The sequence below is a fragment of the Musca autumnalis genome, unplaced genomic scaffold (assembly GCF_047663935.1).
Source record: "Musca autumnalis isolate F117 unplaced genomic scaffold, ASM4766393v1 scaffold_5, whole genome shotgun sequence".
Lineage (NCBI taxonomy): Eukaryota > Metazoa > Arthropoda > Insecta > Diptera > Muscidae > Musca > Musca autumnalis.
This window is the reverse complement of record NW_027412088.1, coordinates 115,994,283-116,013,109: the sequence shown is the minus strand read 5'-3', so window position 1 is coordinate 116,013,109 and position 18,827 is coordinate 115,994,283. Positions and strand designations below refer to the sequence as shown.

At 34.2% G+C, this 18,827-nt stretch overlaps 1 protein-coding gene across 1 annotated transcript in view; it reads right to left on the bottom strand.

The window, feature by feature from the left end:
- LOC141405235 (uncharacterized) overlaps positions 1-18,827 on the bottom strand; it is a 206,862-nt gene that overhangs the window by 119,493 nt on the left and 68,542 nt on the right. The window contains exon 4 of the mRNA XM_073989332.1: positions 2,993-3,021. The gene's annotated coding sequence lies outside the window, so the exon portion shown is untranslated. The remainder of the gene's footprint in view (positions 1-2,992; positions 3,022-18,827) is intronic.

Here is an 18,827-nt window from a genome sequence, read left to right as displayed (position 1 = left end):
TTTACATGGCTGAAATACTCAGAAAATGTCGCCAACATTACTGAGGGGTATTTTGCCACCGTTGAAAAGTGTTTTGATGTTGTCTGGCCGGGGAATCGAACCCACGACCTTATGTGTGCAAGGCGGGTGTGCATACCATTGCACCACGGTGTCTCACTCCCTTAGATATGTCAATTCTATCTGTCATTTCCCCGTCCACTTCTATTTGTGCAGTTTGATGCCAATGTTTGTATAGAAAAAAGTGCTTCTCGGGTTCCCATACCTTCCTTAAATCCAAACTGAGATGTTCCCATGCCTTTTTCGCACTTTGAGTATATTCTGGAGTGAATTATCCGTAGAAAAATTTTTAGGGCATGGCTCATGAGACTTATAAGTCTGTGTTCGTTACAATATTTTGCGTTGCATTTTTTCGGAATGGTAATAAATGTATATTTTAACCAGTCTTGTGGGAATCGACCTGTATCATATACATGGTTAAATAATTTTGTTAAAAGTGCGATGTTTTCGTCATCTATTAATTTAAGGATTTCCGAGGGAATCTCGTCAGGGCCACAAGCTTTCCTATCTCTCAGAGTATTTATTGCTGTTTCAACTTCTCTTCGACTGATGGGATTTCCTGTAAGAGATTGTTGAGTCCGTTGTTCAAGAGTTGTTCGATTTTCATCTGTAAAAATTTGTTTTATATAATCTCTCCAAATAGTCTTCTTTTCTTCTGTATCAAACACAGCATCATTATTATCATTATATAGTACTTTTGAATGAGTTTTGCGGTATACACCAGCCATTTCTTTTAACTTTTTATGGAGATTAAAGTCGTCGTGAAGGCTTTTCAATCGTTCAATCTCCTGACATTGCTTGGATTTCCCCGTTTAGTTCCCAATACAGTTCAAAGTTCTTGTTTTTATGTTTTCGTCTCTCTTCCATCATGTTGAGAATTTCCTGTGTCATCCATTCCTTCTGTGTAGATTTTTTGCCGTATCCGAGGGTATTATCTGCTAGGGGTTTGAGTGTAGTCCTTAGTGCGTTCCACAAGTCGTCAATGTTTTCAGTATTTATATTTCTTAGTTCTCGATTTATATTATCTCGAAGATTTGCTTTCAAGGTGGTATTTTCAAGTTTTGCCACATTGTGTTTACGACGGATATTCTTTTTTCTATTTGCAACAATTTTTGTGCGCAACTGCATCATCAGAAGATTGTGATCTGAAGGAACATCAGCGCCTGGATATGTTGAGCATTTCTTAACCGAGGATCCGAATCTGGCATTAAGTAATATAAAATCTATTTGTTTTCTCACAATATTGTCCCTTCTATCCTGTGGCGATTTCCATGTGTATTGTGGTCTTGGGGGAAGGCAGAACATTGTGTTTGTTACCATCATTTTATGTTCTTGACAGAACTGAATTAGTCTATCACCCCTGTCATTTCTTTCGCCTATGCCATAGTTTCCTGTTACGCCTTGGCACTTTTCTGCTCCTACTTTAGCGTTAAAATCGCCTTGAATTATTGTAATTTCGTGCCACTTTGTCATTATTAGTAAGTCTTCAATTTCCTCGTAAAAAGCTTCAATTTCATGATTACCTTTGTCCGCAGTAGGTGCGTATACTTGGATTATGTTCATGTCAATTGGTTTACATTTAATTTTAAGTAGCATAGTCCGATCCGATTTGAAGATAAAACCCTTAACGCATTGCGCTATGTTACTTTTTACTATAATCCCGACACCGTTTCTGTGATTTTCGCTGGAGTTGCCAGAGAAGTATATTTTCATGTTTTGGGAGCTAAATTCGCCGCTTTGTGGCGTCTCACTTATTCCGAGTATATCGATGTTTAATCTGTTCATTTCCATAATAGTGTTGGCTAGTTTTCCTGCTTCATAGAGACTCCTTACATTTCATGTAGCAATTCTTAAATGTTGTTTTTTACCTCCGGGGATTCTTAGCACCCTTGTGTTGCCGGAGACTAAGGGCCGTGTATTTATTTCATCATTCATAATTGATAATTGTATAGTTTTATATCTCTGAATTACAAACAGAAAACAAACAAATTTATGGTGAAGGGTATAAAATTTGGCAACATTTCCGATATATAGGCAACACTTAATGAAGAAATAATTTATTTGACCATCACTATAATTTTATATTTGAGCGCCCGTTACTAAACTTAAAGATACTGCACTTAGTCCGGCAATATTGTAATACGAGAATTTCAAACAAGTAAATTTATTCAGAGGTGTCTTGAGAGTTTATGGCAAAGTTATGTAATATTTGTGTGGTGGCCAAAATCACCAATGAAAATTTCTTTTTCTAAATTTACACCTTTTCTTTTCTCTGTTGTTGGCTCAGCTTTCCTCGAAAATTCATTTGAACAATTCTAGGATTCAAAAAATCTTTATTTACTGCCAAATGAAGTTGCACATTTTCTGACGGTGAATTAAACAAAGGCCATATTTTTAAAAACTATTTAAAAATGCAATGCAGTATAAGTTCCCTGGAATAATATTTTGTTAAGCCTCTTTGCATATACTAACATTGGTATTATTTAAATCGAATGAATTTTCCAAAAAAATATTTAACAAAATAGAAAGTAAGGCCTAAACTTTTTTACTTAAAATTACTTAATTAATTTCAAGTAATGCACAAAAAATACTTATTGCAAATCTCCTCACTAACACATTATTTTACCAACGGCCTGTCACCAGAAATAAGTACTTAATTTTTAATCACAAAAAGGCTACAAATAAGTAGTTTAATAAATAGTTACGACCTTTAATAGCCAAAGATTAACTACTTATTTTGTCGACTTTAAGTTTAATAAATAACCCTGTTAAAATAATGGGTTAGTAAGGAGAATTGTAATGAGTTTTTTTGCTGGGATAAGGAATAGTCAGGCTTGATGTAAGACTTTATATAAATCGAAACGTGTTACTAAATGTTCTTTTCATTAAATAAATAAGCAAGTTTTAATTTCCAGATAAACATTTTAGATCTTACCGTATATTTTCACAAATATGCTCGGGAATCTGAAAAGAAGAAAAACATTCAAAATCATTAAAAGACGTTAAAACCAAATAAATTTCACATTGAATGTTAGTCTTGGATTCACTAACAACATTGCATGTGCATATTTTATTGCTATTAAAATCGTTCTATTAAATTTCAAATTAAACAGGTAGTGCTAAAATATTTCAAGATTATATTCCAACTCCATTGCCAGCAAGTTTGCATTTCAAACGTTTGACTTCCACATCGATTGCCAAGTGTTAGATATTTATAACAATAAGCAAACATCATCTTCATTACTTTTATACACAACATCAGAATACAAGGACAGACAGAACAGTCAAAACTATTCACTCGAACAAAGAATTCAATATGAGCAAAATGAATGCCAACAAATGATGGGAATCAAGAAACTCTTAATAAGAGGAAGTCCGAAAAACGTTAAAGGAAATATGGTAAGCTTCTTATAAATTGTCCGGCAAATACAAATGGACATTATTGTTCTACTCCTATTTAGGCTGGATGGTGTTATGGTAGTTGGTTGTTGAATGGCAATGATGGTCCCAATGATGATGTCAATGTCTGTCAGAAATGATGTGTTAGTGTGTCTCTTCTTCTTTGATTCTGGTGTCTAAATGGAAAATACTGATTATGACTTTGGGTTCTTTCTTAATAATTTTGAGTTTTTCTTTATCGAACACAAAGACAATGTGAATGAAGTGTGGATTTTGGAGAAAGGAAAAAGTTTTAAATTTTTGGAAACAGTTGTTAGACTTGTTTGTCTGTTTATTTAATTTTATTATGGCCTGACGAACGATTTGTTGTTTGTCCTCTTCCTGCGCCAGGCAAAAGTGCTGTTAAGGCAAATTGAAAAACACATCTTTTATTTACTTTTATTCAAGCGTGAACTTTTCGATTCGGATTTGTTTATTTCGTTTTTTTAGAATTATTCCCTGACGGTTCTACCCCCCGGACAATTGTTGTTGAAATTGTCAAATATCATCGAAGACTATATATTGTAAGAACTGTAAGACAAATCCTAAAACATGGATACTCCCAGGCAAACATTATTGTATAAACTGTATGTGTGTTTGTGTAGGTTTCTTTATGGAATATACGAAATATGTGCTCTACGTGTGGTGGAGAATGGGGGAAAAGTATTATGAATATCAGATGAGTTTATAGCAAAACAGACAAAACAGTCGTAACGTCAATTCACAAATCAACAACATTCGGGTAGCAACATACATAGACTGGAATAACAAAGAACGGCTGGGAAAAGTAGGTGTAAGAATACATACGCACATACATATATATGTATTTTCAATAACGTTTATGTAAATGTAAAACTAAATAAAATTCGATCGAACAACATTTCTCCATTCAAGTTTTCCAACCATCCACATGTTTACACTTATGAATGTGATGAAAATTTATCCTTTTTAAGTACTCCCACGAGAAATTAAGGTAACACAAGGCTTTAACACTGCAATACAATAAGATTAGAAAATAAGACGATTGCCGCTCTATTTTGATAGCCATTTGAGTGTTCCATACAAAACATATTGTTAAGGAATTAAAATGTTCACACCTGAATAGAAACTGGAGATTCCATTTAGGCAAATACTTCCCGTTTTATTTGCAATTGTTGAAGAATGCGCTTTTCACAATTTTGATGAAATCATTTTAATCTTACAAAAAAAAGGAAACGATTTGTTTGCAAATGGTAATGAATAACACATTTTTTGTTATCCATGTTATCTATCTATCGAATATGTGAAGTGATCGTTAAAATGGAAATTATAAAAATATAGCAAATGGAAGTCGTGCTAGTGGATTGTTGACTTGTTTTCAGATGGAAAATTAATTTCCAGTATTAAAGTATGAATAAATAATTTCCACATAGATATTTAAAATACTATTATAAAATAAATTCAAAGATACACATATAAAACAAGAGCTTTTGTCGGGACTGAGCTGACGGAGACAGCTGTGCTAGGTGGGCACGTAGTAAAGTGGCTCAAAATAGTTTTTTGCCTGGTCAAAATAACAGGTAAAACTTTTGAACGGATAGAGATATTTTCAGTCGTTGCAGAGGAATTCAAGGTAAAGGACCAAATTCAAAATACGCCAATAATAAAAAAAAACAAATATTAGATAACAATATTTTTTAACATTTTTTCCATTTTTTTGGTTTGGTTTGGCTAGGAAAGTGGACTTCTGACTTCTAATTTCTTTTGGAATAAACTTTATTATATTAAACTCAAGGTGAAAGGCGCATGGATGTGCAAAGAGGAGAATAACCTCTACAAACTGTAAATTAAGCGGAAAGGCCGTATTAGTTACTCCAGCTGCAAACCTGATGGTAGTTCGGACTCAGACGAAATATCAGACCGTGATCCTCAAGAGTGAATCTATAGAAGTTACGTTGGCTGCGCACAAATTAAATTGTGGGAAAGCTCAAACAATCACAGAAGAACTCCAGAATGTGTTAGATGTGTTCAGTCTGAGGGGATCAATTGTAATGATTGTTGCCGATACAACAAGTGTAAATTGCAACTTAATGACAGGTGTTACATTTCGACTGTAGCAAATATTCGGAGAGAAAGGTCGCCCCACACTAAGTTCAGAATCATGTGCTGGATCGCGTTGTCGTGGAAGATGAGATCCATGGGTTCACTAAATCAGCAAACATTGAGTACTTCTTTGTGCTGGATTTGATGAGCAGTTATGCGAAATTGAAAGGTGTCTTCACCAATGGTAAAACTAAGATTAAGGAAACAGGCGGCTTCAGAGAGGAAATGAAGTTTCTCTTCCGCCACTTCACTCAGAGAAGTAAAACCCCTTTTGTTAAGTTTATGCAGACCCCAAACATCTGTAATGGACGCTGGAACTCCATTCTAGCTATAGTTGGGTTTATTCTGATGCCTGAAACCCGGAACAGGTTACATAAAATATGTTTATTCATTTCTTACTCAAGGTCTGATCATTGGTTAAGTAGTCAATTTTTTCGCGCAGAAGATTTTGAAAAACTATCTGTAGCTAGGAATTACTACGCAAAAGAAAAAAGATGAATGTCCTATCAGCATTGCCTGAAGCAACCAGTGATGTTAGCGTGCGATCAATGTTATGCTGAACTTATTTAGCTTCTTTCACGTGAAAGACAACCTCTCATGAGATTCATCCTCTCCAATGATAACGTGAAATTTAACTTTCTTGCGTGTGTTGTGATGATCCTATGTAATGTTATATTTACATGTGGTGCAGTGGTAATCCCGTCTGCCTTGCACCCTGAAGGTCGACAGTTCAATTCTTGGCTACAACATCAAAATTTTCTTCGTTGGCAAATCCATCAGCGTAATGTTGGCTTATATTACCTGAGTATTTCAGCCATGAAAAACTTCCCAACAAGTGGTGTTCGTAAGATACATGTCATTGGGAAATGCGAATCGGCGTGCACTCATATATCAGAGAAGTCTCCCTTATTCTTCGGAAATGTTGTGGAAACATATGTACATATGTGTTAAATTATATCTCAAAAATGACACAAAAAAATAAAAAAAATGTTTTTACCCAGCAATGTGGAAATTGGTCCAGATTTGGCTATAGCTCCCATATATGTATATTGGACGAGTTTAGGCCAATCTTGCACCAAAAGCGCTATATACATTCGATAGAAGCCTAAACTTGATGAATGCATCTAACATTTGCCGAGAACAGATTATGCCTAATTTGGTTCAAACCGGTTCAGATTTATATATAGTCCCAATGTGTATATTTTAAATCCACATGTTGTTAAACTTGCACAAAATCCAAAATATACCTCAGTAGTGCAATTCTTTAACTCATTTTTGAGTCGCCGACAAAAATACGGTAACGTTAAAACGCAAAATTATGAATGAAAAGTTCAAATAAAAGTTGACCACATTGTGGCTATCGGTAGAATTTTACGACTACTTTTTATTGGTCGCTAATTTACCGAATAATATCGTTAATTGCCGAAATTATAAGCATTTTAATTTTACCGATTTTTGTCGGTAGCTCCAAAAATGTGTTAGAGAATCGCACTACAGATCACGAATATATTTGATAAAATATATATCGACGCCTCCAAACAATAGTATGCTAAGTCGACTTAGCATATTTTCAAGTTCTTTACATTTTTATATTTAACTTAAATTCTGTCTAATGTTGGTAATGATCGGTCAATCCGAACAGAAGTTATAAACAATTATTGACTTAGCATAGTACTGAAGTTCAAAAAAATTTCCAAACTTTGAGAGCTTCTCCTCCAAAACTCACTTTTTAGACTTAGCATACTATTATTTGGAGGTGTCGATATATACACCATATATTTCTATGGCGGACATCGGGGAAATAAAATACCCGAGAGTTACCAAATTCTAGCCTAAGGGGCGGCAGCTGGTCCCTTAGTACAATTGGCAAGCAGAGGCTGAGACATTTGGTATGGTTGCCTTTGAATAACAGAAGGCGCTCTGGGATCCACATGTACGGCTTGTGTACAGCGAAAGAATGAGGGTGTGTTCGGATGCCCTTGTTATTACTAAATATTAACGTCGAAGGTAGGGAAATTGGAAGATATGAGCCAATCACTTATACCTTCTGAAATAATAAATGATTCGAAAATTGACAAAAGAAAGGAAACAAAACAAAAAGAATGATCACATGGTAAAGACAACTGGCAACGTTAAAAGGACTCGATTTCGTCAATGGAATGTGCGAACGCTATATCAAGCAAGGAAATATGCTCAACTAGAAGCTGAATGCGAATGGTTAAAACTAGACGTCGTTGGTTTAAGTGAAGTTCGTTGGAACTGCAGCGGTGAATTCTGCAGCCAATAGGGTAACCTTTTAATATTCTCCGGAATGCGACAAATCGATGATCCCCATATACGAGGGGTGGGAATCTTCTTAAGCAAATGAATGAAAAAAGCGCTAATATCTTCGAAAGCAGTTAAAGAGCGTATTACAGCGCGCTTAAAAAGTGGAAAGATCAAAATGACGGTTGTGCAATGTTATGCTCCCACAGAAGAAGCTGAAAGGACAGTAAAAGAAGATTTCTATAGCTTATTAAATAGAGTTCTAAGTGATCTTCCTCGTCGGGACATAGTATTGATGATGGGCGACTTCAATGCTAAAATCGGAAACGATAACTCAGGATATGAACAAGTAATGGGAAAGCATGGACTTGGACAATGCAATGAAAATTTGCCTGAATAACGACCTAAAAATTGGTAGCTCTGTCTTTCCACATAAAGAAAATCACAAAGTGTCCTGGAAAACCCCATCTGTCCATGGTGAAAACCAGATAGATCACATCTATGTATCCAGAAAGTGGTTTTATACAGCACACGATGTGCGCAATAAACGGAGTGCGGATATTGGCAGCGACCACTACCTAATAATAGCGGAACTGTTTCTGAAATTACACCCAAAACGTCTTACACAGCAATCAAACCCACCTATTGATACAGAAAAATTGAAATCTCTGGTCACGCGTATCGCCTTCAAAAGTGAAATTAGAAATATCGAAGTTAACGGCGATATATTCCCATATACAGCCTATTCATCATAATGCTGATAGTAATTGGTACATATATGACAAAATTAAAAATAAGGCAAATTTATTATGTTTTTTCTATAAATACATCCATATTTAAACTATGTATACAATTAAGATTATTGAATAATCAATGACTGATCTGGCTCCTGTATCTGGATCCTGGCTATATCGGTATCCTACAGGGACCATGACATTGGGTATCACTGCAAGAGCGTAAATATCTTATTTACAGTTGGGGACATAGAATGCCAGGGGTAAAAATCGACATACAATTTTAAATAAAACAAACAGTTCTTCCTAAGATTATGTGTTTCCTTAATCACCCCATTATTTTATCTGAGTATTTTTTGCTGAATAGGTATATGCAAATAAGTATTTATTTTTACGTTCGACTGTTAAAGTTGGTAAATACGCCAGAAATCAAATAAAATTGGAAGTTTTGGCGAACACTGAAAGCAAAATATTTTTATACATATATTGAAAAATTCCTTGCCTTAAACTTTATATCAGGAAAAATGTCTAAAATTGTCTTTTCCATTTCAAAAAAATCAAAAATAATTTTTGATACTACATCAATGATTTTTGGTACATAGATTAAGAAAAAAATCAGCATTCCAAATCTGTTTTCGTTACTAACTTTGATCGTTGCGCGCAAAAGATATGACCGTTTTAATTATGATAATTAGAAAAAATTCTAAAAAAATCGCGGCTTAATATAGTAAGCTGTTATATCCTATTATCGTTAACTGAATTCGTAACCTTTGCGATGATGCAAAAAATAATCGCAAAGTCTCAATGGATTCGCGAAAAATCAAATTTGTTAAATAATTTCACGTATTTACAAACATATTTTTGAAACAATTGCGCTCATACTTTCGAAAAATATATAAAAAAATTATAACAGCATCTAGACAATTTAAGGAATAAAATGAAACCTAAGTTGTGAAGGTTGGAGCTATAGTATTTATGTTATTTGCAAAAATACGAAGAAAATATTACGAAAAAATTAAAATCATATTATTCTAATTTTATTTTTTTATGGTTTTATTGGAAAAGTTGGAGAAAAAATGTTTGAGTTCTTCGGCATTTTCGTCAAAATTTCACGCAATAATGATGATATTCCGTTGTAACAAATTTTTCGCTTATAGTTTTCCTATTGGATAATATTGTTAGAACCTTATATTAAATCACAAGGGATTCCAATGGTGGCATAACGTTAAAATAATGTTATATTGAATATTATAACATTTGAGACGCATATAAACCGCGTAATTATGAAAATGACATGATGCGCACCCGATTTTCCAACACAGCGAATCAATCCCTTTTATTTGATGTACAGTTTGTCAAATTCTATTTGGCGGCCATGACGTAGCATCTGCTGCTTATTAGGGTGCAAAATACAGTAAAATGGTCATAATTTCCGCGAAGTTCGTTTACATTTTATGCGCATCCGATTTCAATAATCACCATTAAAAAATACATCATTCTATGCCGTTTCAATGCGATCCATCAAGAACCGTGGATGTAGCATCGCACTCAATTTTTAGAAAAAATCTATTATATCTCTGGATTTACGAGAGTTTTTAAATATCTGTTTTCGCACAGTTTAATTACGCGTATCGGTTTATTTATTTAAGTAGAACTGACACATCCAAAACGCGTTTTAATATGCGATATTTTCAAAATAATTTTTTGCAAATTTTCGAAATTTGAGGGGTATCATATCCGCCGATCTAGTGGGTGGATTTTTACGCGTCGTGGCTTGTTAGATTCAGAACGTAAAAAAACTAAATTTACGCGGGTTTCCACGGAAATCGAATGACGTTTGTAAATTTTAAACTAAAAAAATAGGTTTTTGAGAAAAATTTACGCACAAAAATTTCGTGTTTGGACGCAGATTACTGTAATCCTGTGAGGGCTACACCCTCATGTTATACATTAGAAAATGCTAAATCGCGAGTACTACAATCAAATAATAAGCTTTTAGGGAAATCCAGCTGCGCGTCCCGATTAGAGCAAAAATTCAAAAAACCCAATTTTTCAGGTTTCAAAATGTCAGCATCCGTTTGAGGTAGATACAGTGGATATATTAAAAAATCATACATTAGAAACTTCAACTCTGAAGTCTACTCTTTAACTTCTCCTTTGAGCATTAAGCTCTACATTGTGTTGTAAAACCACTAATTGGAAAATAACATAATGAAACTCGTTTAATTCAACGATTTTTTCCGATTTTTTTACATTAGTACAACCATAGCTTCCGCTCAAATTATTATTTTAAGAAACCCCTCGGTGAATCGGGCTAAAACAGTTTATTTGACCGAAATGCGGTCAAAAGTTATGTTATAGTAAAACTGATCGCGAGTTACAATACCCCATAACTCAGTTTCAACATAAGTTAATTTTCTACAAAAAGCTTGATATATTTTGATCCTAATATTAGAAAAATTATATCTTTTCGAAATGGCGCAAACATGCGCAATTTTTCATGATTGAATCTGATATTCGAGACTTAAGCGCACAACACATCAGTAGAAACTATGGTCCGGAAATGACGGGGAAATAGACTTTTTCAATTTTGAAATTTAAGTTATCTTAAATACTATCATAACAAATATGCAAGAAAAAGGAGATGTAGGTTCGTTATTAAAGAAAAAAGATGCAAAAACAATTTGAATATATTAAAAGCTCATCTTGTTCGGAGACTTTACTAAAACAATAAATTTTGAAAAATATATATATTCGCGAAAATATTGTCCTTTTAATGTTCACCTAATTTCTTAGTATTCGAACATGCACTTTTTTGCTTTCAATATGGCTGAGTTCTAACGGCAACAGTTTTTCCACAAATGTGAGTTTTTCGTATTTTGAGTTTTGAGCAGCTTTTGGCCTATGTTTCCCCTCTATGCAATGTTATAAATAACAATTTTAAAATCATTTTTGCGTGAGGTTTTTCTTATCTTATCACCTTATATGTAAGATTGTATTTAAAGTTAAATAAACCCTTGTAAAAGAGTCATCACCCTATGTACAGATGAAATGCCTAAAAACTTGGGGATATTCGTCACTACAATGAAAAATCTAGAAAATTAAAAAAAGGATGGTTTGGACACATTAGTGATAATTCCGATATTTGACAATCTATTTGTAAAGCTAACTAAATTTCCTTCTTGATAAAAGTAAATCACTACGCAGTTTGGTGTCTTCTACGCATCCTAGAGCACGAGGAAAAACATTTTCCAGTTTTTTAATGCGTTTTTATCACACTTAAATCACTATAACTTAACCATTTGTTACTCGATTTTTTAAAATTATGGCTTGTTCGAAAGACATGATTTTCGCCTTTTAAATAAAAAATAATCTGTAAAAGTTCGTTGTGGAAAAAGGGAGTTATGTCCGTTTTAATTTGAAAATTCAAGAAACCCCGTTTTTCACTACATTTACCGTTATAAAATCAAAAAATGAAGTGACCCAGAGAAACCAGAGGTATTTTCGTCTTCCATGGACTCCCACAATACCGAATTTATGCATCAGAACCCCTGCAAATTTTCACTGTAGCGCAGTGTTATAAACGCCATCGCTGGTAAATAGCTAATTCAACTCGAACTCTGTATTAAAAAAGAATGTACTTTATACACGCTAATACGAAATGTTTTTGAAATTGTCAAATAATGTATAAAGCCTGTGTGTGTCGAAAAACAATTGATTCTCACATTTATGTTAACGAAAGGCTTGGACAACGTGTTAACATCTACATTCCCAGGCCATTGCTGAACAAACTCTGCTTTGTAAGTATATCGCAATACAAACACATCTCAACATCAATAAATTATATACCTCAGTAGACATTTATTTTGTATATAAGAATTATTTATGAAATCACAAACGAACCCTCCAGCGTCTGTAAGACAAATCCCTTTGTTTTCTCTCCACTCTTACCATATAACCCTTTCCCTGCGAAGTAATGAAAAATATATGCCATTATGCATATTAAAGGAATATCGTCATATTTTCCGCACGAGTGAATGGTTTGTTCGAGAAGGGTTATTTTTTTATATTTGTTTACTTTTCCCAATTCTGTTATTACAAGGAATCCCAAAAACATGAGCAATTTTTGGCAATTGAGTTAAGAGTTCGGCTAAGTGTTTGGATTTTATTATTTAGCAATGAGTTTATGAAACGTTCCTACATAATTAACTTGTACGTTGCATTTCATTCAGCTGGACTTATTCATTTCCATAGAGATACTCTTGGGACGATTGCTGCGATTATCGTAACAAAAAATAATGGGGGAGTACTAAAAAGATGTTGATGTAAATAAAAAATATTCAAAGTAAGTAACAGTGGACTTATAATGTTGTTTTTATACCCTCAGCCTTTAGGCTATGAAGGGTATATACACTTTCATACGGGCAAAATGTACCTCATCGAAATAATGGTTTTAGACCCCAAGTATGTTTGGACGAAATGTGTTTCAAACAATTTGGAGTCGATTGAGCAATGTCCGTCCGTCTGTCTGTCTGTCTGGCTGGCTGGAGCGCACGATAACTCTCGAAGGGATGCACCGATTCGGTTCAAATTTGGCTTTCGTAATATTTTGCACAAACTTAGTTTAAGTTCGAAGATGGGCTACATCGGTCCACTCCTTCCGGTACCTCCCACACAAAAGTTCGAAAATGTTCCGAAAATCTGTGCGCACGATAACTTTGGTCCATACTTTGCCCATCGTGAAATGTGTACCAGACTTAAATAAGGTTTCAATATGGACTCAATCGGTCCACTCCTTCGAGTACCTCCCACACAAAATTTCGGAAAAGTTCTGTTTAGGGCCATCTCTCGAATCGCTTTGATTTTTGTTTTAGCAACTTGTATTCACTGCCTTCCATACGACGGTACAAGTTTCATCAGGGGCAAGTCCATACTTCCTGAGAAAATAGCCTGAAAGTTGAAAAAAACCCTATGACACCGTGTGAGGTGGATGGAGCGCAAGATAACTCTCGAACGGATCTGCCAATTCGGTCCAAAATTTGGCCTTAGTAATATTTTGTCCAAACATAGTTTAAGTTTGAAGATAAGCCATATCGGTCCACTCCTTCAGGTACCTCCCCCACAAAAGTTCAAAAATGTTCGGAAAAATGGTTCGTACGGTAACTCTTGAAGGGAGTGGCCGAATTGGTCTATACTTTACCCATCCTAGGTTCCCCCCAGGTTCAAATATGGACTTTATTTGTCCACTTCATCCGGTACCTCCCACACAAAATTTCGGATAAGTTCACTTTAAGACCTGACATCGAATCACTTTGATTTTTTTTTTTTTGAAGAAACTTATTTTTTTAGGGGCAAGTCCATACTTCTTGAGCAAACAGCCCGAAGAGTGTAAAAACCCGCTATGGCATCATATGTTGTGGCTGGAGATCCACTTCCATAACGGTCAATGTCGATCCATTCCTTTAAGTATCTCCTCCACAAAACTTTTGATCTTTAATCCTAATCAACATTTTTTGTCGGTTCATACATCCAAAATTTTTAAAACCCCCTAACTACATACGTATTTTGGGAAAAAAATGTTTTCAATATACACAGGCTGAGGGTATATCTCTGTCGGCAAAGCCGACTGATACTTTTTCACTTGTTATTTAATTGCCTTATACGTTAGTTTTTTTCTAATCTTGAACAAAAACTGATCAAAATATGATAAAGGATATTTGGTTGTAAAAAAAGTCATCGTACTTATAAAAATTAAAATCTTTTAAACTTTATTGCGGTTTATATAACCTAAAAATAAAATTCCACGTTTTAGTCCGTTGTTCACAAAATAGTTTTGTGTTATTGTCATTCCATTTGGAATACATGTACATTTGTAATGTCTTTTTTATCAAAAAGTCATACCATCTTTATGCACAACGAAATAATGAATTCCATAAATATTTTTTCTACAAAATATATAAGCATTAAAATTAACTACAATCCAACCTGGCATGTTACCCTGCAATGTTGGAAATTACAATTGTTTGCTAAATATAGAACATCACAATACCTATTATACATACTTGTACATTTTATGAACTATAATATAAGAATGTATGTGTATTAGGGCAACCCAAACAATTTTTTTGAAAGGACTGCCTCTATACTTTTTTAATTTGATCCAAAAATCTTATTTATGAACATTTATGACGATCGGTTAACGTTAACCCGTGGCACCTAGCTATCTTTGTTTCCATAGTAATTCGTATGGGATAAAGGTGTATTTTCACGAAAATTATCTAAAGGCAACATTTATGGTCCAATCGATGAAAAAATTTTACCAGTTCATTGTTGTGGCTAAAAAACGGTTTTTACAAAAATTTACGATGATTGGTTAATGATAACCCGTGCCCTGTAACCGATCTTTATTTCTATAGTAGCCAAAGGCGAATTTTCAGGAAATCGATTTACAGCCCATAATTATTTTCTAATTGATGAACAATTTTACCAGTTCATTGTTGTGGCTAATAAAGGAATTTTACAAAAATGTATTAAAATCGGGTCAGATTATGATATTGCTCCAAAATGCATATTTGGCCAATTTTAAGTAATTGGGGCACTATAATATAGCTCATATTAAAATCCGATCCGATTTTGACGAATTCTTATAGAATTTCTTTTTCCTTTCAATTTTGTTTTCGTTTTTGGCATAACCCTAATGTACATACCCAGCAAAATGTTTGTAGCCAAAGAAGTAGATGAATCATGAGTGCAAATGATTTCGGACTACGTCTTTTTATGTGATTTTTACAAGAGCATGGTGCAGCGAGGATACAGTTCATTTTGCTTCCACAGCTAACGTCTAGAATGCACTCCATTTTCGATCCACGGCACGTCTTTTGATTGAGTGCTTTTGATTGAATTTAGATACATTCATTAATAACATCCCAGAATAAATAAAATGCATTTATTATTTGTGTAAAAAAGAGTATTAAGAACTTGATTATTTTAACACAAAGTATAACAAGTATCCATTAAATTCAATCGCTATTGTTTTTACTTCCTCTGCTCTCCGTCATCATGTTCCGCTAATCCAAAATGTCTTTTTATTTTGTCTTCTTATCACCTGCTCAGCTTTCGGCAAGGCTCCAATCGTTCTATTCTCGTGGATTACCGCAAAACGGTTCGCAAATTTTAATTAACTTAACTGTTTATAGTTTTTAATTTATAACAAAATGTTAAAAATGTAGACACTATTTTTTATCTTTTGAAGAAATAAAAATAAAGTCGTTTGTAGGGATCGAAAAACTGGATTTTTTGCAGGGATCTCTATGCTATTGCTTCTAAAATGTAATAAATGGAGTGCATTTTTCACGACTCCGCACGAACTGCTTCAAAAAAACTATGCAATCACTATTTCACATAGAACAACTTCAAATAAATTTTGCTGAGTATGTACGTTTGGTCCTGGGTGCAACGAAGGGAAAAAGTAGCGTCAAAATTAATATCCGAGTTTTTCATTGTACATTTTTATGAATGATATTTGCAGATGAAGCTAACTGTCTTGATCCGCTAACCGACAATGATCCCCTCAATAACGACAGTCGAACATCTCTATATCAAACGTGCCCACAACGAATAACTATTTAAAACGGATTTTCTTGAAGACCAAACAAAATTGTCTCATAATTAATAAGTTTCTCTATAACATATTTATTTTTCGTCCCCAAAAGGCACATTATAAAGAAGTTTGTCCGTACATTTCCACATTTGTATGTTATTTAGGGTAGCCTTGCACTTAGAAGGTCTGCGATTCAATCCCCGACCAGAATATCAAAATTTTCGTCGGTGCCAAATCCCTTCAGTGTAATCTTGGCTTACAATTCGTGAGTATTCATTCTCTACAAGTGGTGTCGTTAGACACGTCGTTTGGACTCGGCGATAAACAGTAGGTCCCATACACATTCAGCCAAATATGAATCGGCGTGCAATAATAATATGAGAGAAGTTTCCTATGTCAATTAAGGGATATTGTGGGAACATGTTATTGAGGGGATCAATGACATACACTGGCTACTATAAAAATCAGAGCTATCTCTGAATATTAACTTATATGCGCATAAATCGGTTGTATTATACAGATGATGTTTGATGATGGGTTTGGTGTATATTTAATACAGTGGAAGAAAAATTCTTCATATATTCCTGAATTTTGGGGTTTAATAAAAAAATGGAATTTTATAAAAAATGATGTTTCATTAGATATTTTAGGCATTATTAATGAACATTGCGTTAAGAAGATTAATTTATTTTAGAGAGGATTGGCGTTTTTAATATATTTTAATAACAACAGCAAGAAGTAAGAAAGTATCCTTGTCATACATTGAAATTACAATATTTAAATATAACCCATGCGAGTGGTTGTCTCTCACATCTGAAATGATGTGTTCTTGTTTAATAAGTCTCATATCGTGGAACCAGATCGATTGTTACCCAATATGAGGTCAGACATAATTTCCAAGTGTTTTATATTGACTAACTGGGTGTCAACGTATGCCCACCCCCTTGCAATCCGAAGGTCTGCAAGGCAACATCAAATTTTCAACGGTGGCAAAGTACCGCTCAGCGTAATGTCGGCGACATTTCCTGAGTATTCCAGCCATGTAAAATTTCTCTACAAGTGGTGTCGTAAGCAGTGATGCCAGATATGTTTGGTCGAAAATCGTCAATTTTCGGGAGCCAAAATCTTTAAATCGGCAAAATAGTATTTCAAATCGTCAAAAAATCTGCAAATACAATAACTTGTATTTCAGTTCAAATTATTACTATATAATATAAAATAAAAATGTTAAGTAAAGAAAACAACTACCAATTCATAAAACAAAGCAGTTTTGTGACAAATGACCACCTACGAAACACTGTTAAAAAAACGGTGTTCACTATAGGTTGAGAAGGACTATACCTATCATCATATACTTTTGCGGGCTTATTAAGTACAACACCGTCCAATCTTCACTTGCCATACTATTAAGAACATAAAAATCTTTTCATTAAAGGAGAGATTTTTTTAAATTGTTAACGTTTTTTGGCAAAAAAAAAAACTACCCAATTTTTTATCAAAGTTTAAGTTTTAAAAGTCCACCATTATTTTAATTAATATTTTTCAAATTCTCTCGTCTAAAGACAAGATTATTATATACTTAGTATGCCAATATAAATATGTGACAATCCGTCCAGTCGTTTTCGAGATAGAGCGGACACCGCAAGATGCTTTTTAAAAACAGTGTCTCGTAGATGGCCATTTGCCTCAAAACTATGCAATATTATTCAATATTGGTCTAAAAATCGTCAAAATGCCGTTAAATCGGCAAATCTGACATCACTGGTCATAAGACTCGCCGTTCGGACTCGACGATAAACAACAGGTCTTATATCATTGAGCTAATATAAATCGGGGTGCACTCAATGATATGAGAGAAGTCTCTCTTGTCCTTCTGGGATGATTGTGGAACACTTATGTATATACACTGCCGCTCACCTGAATAGACCCCCCCAGCAAAATTGTTTTCAACCTCCATTTTTCCGAATTATTCAAGATATGAAGTTTTTAAGTTTTATTATATTTTGCTTCATGTGTTTGGAGTAAACTTAGTCATTCATTTGCATTCAAATCCAATTTGTATAAGAATTATACAAGCCCCTACCTAGCTATTCTTGGCTACGCCCTTGACTCTGCCCATTTCTTGTGCACTTACATTTGCCGTGGACAGTAGTGTTTTGTATGGTACCAAAATCCGCGATAGTTTTTGATCATAGGTAATTCTCCTTAAGCGAATGAAAGTGTAGTCCCAAAAGCGAAGACGATATCTTTATAATCAGCAGAAGCAGCAGTATGGTTTAAGGATGCAGAAGCATCGTCCGAAACTATAAATCAATGATATTGCAATAATGTATTTTTTAACTCTCGAATGAAGGAACCTTCAATTAAACAATGAACTTTTAGGTAACACTTCATGCATTTGTTACCTATCGTATGAGATGCATTTTTTAAGCAGTGTAAGGACTTGTTGTGTGCTAAATGTTATAAACATGACAGTAGTGTTGTAGCATCGTTTCGTTGCCGTTGGCATACGGTCTCACTGATTCTATGTTGCCTGGTTTTTTGGTTTTTGCCTGGTTGTTTTACAATTTTGGCAGTTGATCAAATGCATTCTTTTACCATTTAATGTAATTGAAATTACTGAAATAGTTTTGGCTTAGAATGCGGTAAGG